The 5,373-nt window shown below is 35.7% G+C and overlaps 2 non-coding genes across 2 annotated transcripts; both read right to left on the reverse strand.

Annotated features, from left to right (window-relative positions):
* Positions 1–1,603: 1,603 nt before the first annotated feature.
* Trnah-gug lies at positions 1,604–1,675 on the reverse strand. Its single transcript has one exon. It is a non-coding gene; the product is annotated as a tRNA-His (tRNA).
* Positions 1,676–2,247: 572 nt separating this feature from the next.
* Positions 2,248–2,319, reverse strand: Trnah-gug. The gene has a single exon. It is a non-coding gene; the product is annotated as a tRNA-His (tRNA).
* Positions 2,320–5,373: the final 3,054 nt, after the last annotated feature.

Here is a 5,373-nt window from a genome sequence, read left to right on the forward strand (position 1 = left end):
GAAATATCTGTTTTTGTGCTTGTTCTTGTTAAGTATTTAAGAGAACACTTTTTGTAGGAATATTGTTGTTTGTCTTATTTAGTATTTACGCTGGCATAATCAGTTTTATTTTCTTTCATATGTAACAAAAACAACTGTGGTGAAGTTCATTAAAGAGTTCTTTGAAATGTCTGTGTCATATGCAAATATTCATAATTATGGTTTCTGTAAGAGAAATGATTATTTCTGTGAGTATCACGTACGCAAACCGGAAACTGGATTAAACTGACGACAAATACGTCACATAAGACACTTCATTTAAGTTAGTTGTACAAGTTGTGTAAAACGAAGATGGATCAGTTGTACAAAGTTAGAGGCGTCGCTCCTAATAGTTTCAACTTAGCAAATTGTTTGAAAGCTTGAATAAATATATTTGTTGCTAGTTCGTTTCGTGTAGGCGTAGTTATCATTTATGTGATGTTAATGTTGTTAGTCGATTACTTTGCATTGATTTATGTCATAAATTGGTTAGTTTTAATTCTGCTGATATATTTATTAACATGTTTATTAGTAAGTAGTTGTTCGGAGAATTGATTTTAATATATATTATCTCTATTCCTAGTCTATGAATGCATTCTTAAGAAAAGATCCTTAAAATGAAAGAAAGCTTAGAGCTAAAGACAAAACAACTGTCTGAAAGATATAATTACAGTTATTAGTGCAAAATATAAATTCATTCTTGTTTAAAACGATACTCAACAACCCTGCTATTTTCGCAATTTACAGGATGATTAAAACCAGCACTACAAAACTTAAACAACTGAAAGCAGCTCCATGAAATTTTCCACAAACTTTAAGTGAACAATCACAAAACAGTTTGATGGAAAATTAAAACTTGCCGCAGACGCGCTGCACTAGTTAAGCAAAAACCTGGGTGTCTGGCACCACCCCTTAAACCAATACCGTTGTAGTTGTGGGAGCGATATAGCGTATTACATGGTGTAGAGCTACGTCTCCCTTCCACGACTGCAGCAGCTTCACCTAAGTGGTTATACCTAAGAGGTAGTATACCTCCTGAAGAGACATTATTCTCCCTTCGTCCCACGATTTATCTAGTTAAGCCTTTGATCCGCGAAAGTGAAGTGCAAAGCTTTTAAACTTAAACATTTTTACGTTTATTTTTAAAATGCTACGCTACGGCGGGAAATTAGCTGCTCTTTTGTCTAGATAGTGTTGGACGAGGGCATGACCTCGACTGATGCTTACAAACTTAGTTAAAAGATAAACTACAAGATGGAGTAGATGCTGAAAACTACAAACAACACACGGTTCAAAACTTTTGTGGGTGAATATTATTTTTAATTATTTTAGGTTAAGATTCAAATATACACGTTCTCAAACTCAAACAGTTCTAAATATTGTAATTTATCTGTTGTTAACATCATTTGTAGCTAAAGTGAAAATTTATTTAAAATTTATTTACTTTTGTTATATATTTCATAGTGAATAAATACCGTCAAACAAACAAAGATAAAGTTAGTCTATTTATAAGATGTAGGACTCCACGTAGCTACGCCGTAGCAACTAGCTACAAAAAATGGCTCCGCCGCGACAGTGTTATCACTGCCGTGACCAGGATTCGAACCTGGGTTACTACGGCCACAACGTAGGGTCCTAACCACTAGACGATCACGGCTGTCGGAGCTGGTGGTGACTGTCGCGAAATATAAGACCATATCTCGTACAAACTGGAGTACTTTCACTTGTGATTTGTTATGGTATGCACAAGCGCAATAATCGTTGTACTGCGCAATAGTCGACGTAGAAAATAGTTTACTACAAATATTCATGCAAGTAGTGAGTTTTAAATATTATGATATCTAACAGTATTTTATTACCTATTCTGCGTAAATGAATGCGCCATCCGAACGCCGGCGACGTTGCCCGGTGATTCAGGATTAGTCAGTAAGAGTGTGATACTGACCATTTTCACTCTAAGGGAGGTGGGTGTCTGTGTGGATTCCCACGTTTTACTTAAAAAAAAGGTTTATCTGTCTATTCCTTTGAACCGCAATTCCAAAAAATGAGGGTTGATCAGGTGAATTTGAATTACTTATGTAAAAAATATAAAAAAGCGCTACATTAAAATGGCAAAATTAAATAAAGGCCAGTGAAAAAAAATCTCGTCATTTGCTAATTTCGCAGTGTTAGAGTCATTATAATAATTAAAACTATAAAAAGTTTGCTCTGCCGTGACAGTGTTATCACTGCCGTGACCAGGATTCGAACCTGGGTTACTACGGCCACAACGTAGGGTCCTAACCACTAGACGATCACGGCTGTCGGAGCTGGTGACTTTAAAAACGAATTATTCAGCCTCTTTGCTCCGTAACTCGTTAAAACGAGATCACTTTCACAATTTATTGCGCTTGCGACATTTAACAGTAATTGTAGTCATAATCATATTATTCTCTACTGGCTGTTGCCTGCGACTTCGTCCGCGTGGTTAGAAGATATAAGTTATGAATTTTTGAGCGGCAGCCCTCCAAGATGAATTATTTTCCCTGCTTTTTCCACATTTTCCATTGTATCTTCGCTCCTATTAGTCGCAGCGTGATGGTATATAGCCTAAAACCTTCTTTGGTGAATGGTTTATACAACACAAAAATATTTTTTCAATGTGAACCAGTATTTCCTGAGATTAGCGCGTTCAAACAAACAAACAAACTCGTCAGCTTTATATATTAGTATAGAAGTATAGATCAAATATTAACTTAGTAACTATAATTCAGTAACGTAAACGCGTTTGTATTTTTTTAACGTTGTTCAAATGATAAAAACAATATTATATTAAATACTAATTAAAATTATTCAAACTCTGAATGCACATTGAGATTAATGGACCCTGATATTATGAAAATGTTTTAATTATGTACCAAAATAATATGAATGTGTACGAGTATCTTGAGAGCAAAGTAGGCCATAAGTTAAGTACTAATATGCTACGAAATTATGGTACGATAATAAGACTGCTACGAGCTCTATATGTTTACGATTCATGTGATTTGTGGAAATAGTTGTAACACATATAGAGTGGGTTTGTTTAATGGATGATGATAACTTGAATATTTATTTAATACGAGCCATCTCATAATGTAACATAACTTAAATTTTAATTTATCTCATATTAAATAGAATAAATAAAATAGTATCAAAATCTATTGGTTCTTTTTGGGTTACGAAGTAGACAGCTCTACTGCGGTCTGCGCAATGTCCACATTGTGTAAACCTTTAAACAATGTCGACATTACCTAATTTTACAACCCATCTAGGTTCTAGCTATAGCGAAGGCCAAAAACGATTTTTAATTCTATTAGTTTTTCAATAAAAACCATCATCAAAAAATACCACCAAATGAAATAGTTAATTGGTTTATTCATAACTAGCTTGTGCCCGCGACTTCGTCCGCGTGGAATAGTGACTTCCGGCAGAAAAGTATAGATAGCTGTGTCCGCGACTCCGTCAGCGTGTAACTCCTTGTGTATTAAGTTAATGTATTGGTAATATTTATTATTATTATTTATATTGGTAATATTGTTTAGATCACGTTCACATAAGGCTTAACCCTTTATAAGACACAGAACTTAAAAATATTTATAGCTTTTAAACTTTATAATAATGTGTTAAGGTTCAAATTCTGGTGGCAATATAAGTACCACTGCCTTATAAAGGTAAGGTAAAGGTACCTATAAAACGAAAATACTTTAGTGCAAAGCTTCCGGGTAAACTATATTGAAAGTTGACCCGTCCGGCACGTGAACATAAAGACTTTTAGAACTGCTAACACGGGAAAGAGCAACATACAACTGACCATGTGAGAAACAACTGACACTGAGATCTACTCCAGCAACACGAAAAGTCTGCCCTTGAGCCTTGTTAATTGTCATTGCATAACACACCGATACTGGGAATTGCGTCCTTTTAAATTGGAATGGAAAATTATTTGGTATTAAGGGTATTCTGGGAATAAAGACGGTTTCTCCTGCACCGCAACCTGTTAAAATTTGAGCCTCGATTATATTTTGTTGCAACTGGGTTACTTTTAGTCGAGTTCCATTGCAAAGTTGTGGTGGTTTTAAATTTCGGAGCATAATAATCGGTATCCCAATTTTTAAACAAATTTCATGAGAGGGAAGTCCGGGCATATTTAAAGAATTCTATCGGGTAATTAGTGGCTTCTTGTTCATCGACCATTCTATTTATTGATCTATAAACTTTGCTTTCCCCCTGTATATTCGACAGTATTTTGTTATTGATCTCAGATGCCTGGTCATTGCGAGGAGTTAAAATAGATCTTTCGCATAGCCAAGAATTGTCCCTATTTAATATATTTGTTACGTCACCGTAAACCGACGATATAAGATGTGGTTGAGATTGCACCATACAACATAATTCAGGCGTCAGTATAAGTTTTCCTTGGTGTAGTTGTGGATAGGTACCTTCACCAATCTTTAATAATGTGTCAGAAAATTGACTATCATCCGGGTTATCTCCAGTTCTCACTCGCATATTTATAGTCAAATGCACCGATTGTATATCTCGCCATAAATAAGAGCTTTTCAGGCAAGCCCTAACCTCATCAGCTCGGGTTCCCCGTGGTATTACCGGTAAGGTTTGTCGGAAATCACCACAAAATAAAACCGTGATACCGCCCATTGGTCGATCATTTTGTCTTATATCCCTTAAAATTCTGTCTACCGCTTCTACTCCTTTTCGATGGGCCATCGTACATTCATCCCATATGATTAAACTACACTCGCGTAATACCTTAGCTTTGTCGCTATTTCTTGAAATACTACAGGTTGGATTTTCCGTGCGATCTAAATCAATTGGTATTTTAAACATACTGTGAGCAGTTTTACCTCCTGGTAGCAATGTTGCAGCTATCCCTGATGAAGCTACGGCAAGAGCAATTTTACGCTGATTTCGAACATAAGCCAATATTAATTTAGTCAAAAAGGTTTTTCCAGTTCCTCCAGGTGCATCTAAAAACCATATTGTTCCCAAATTATTTTGAACACTATTGCACACGCGGTCATAAACTGAACGTTGTTCTGCAGTCATCATTGGGACACCGTTTTCTAATGTTGTCAGCAGTTCCGTTAAATTGTAACCAATCTCTGCGGAATATTCCCTATTAGTTACCTCTCCGACTGAGGTTGGTGTTGGCAAACCATATTCACAGAGTGATTTACCGCCTACTGCTGTTAAGTCATCCTGAAGAGCTAATAAGCACTGATTTATGGCAAGATCACGGAAATTATCATTAGTTGTGCCTTCATCATTGTTAGGTATATTTCTAAGAAAGTCTTCTGAAAATTTTTCTTTATATTT

This window comes from Trichoplusia ni, unplaced genomic scaffold (assembly GCF_003590095.1).
Source record: "Trichoplusia ni isolate ovarian cell line Hi5 unplaced genomic scaffold, tn1 tig00004320, whole genome shotgun sequence".
Classification (NCBI taxonomy): Eukaryota; Metazoa; Arthropoda; class Insecta; order Lepidoptera; family Noctuidae; genus Trichoplusia; species Trichoplusia ni.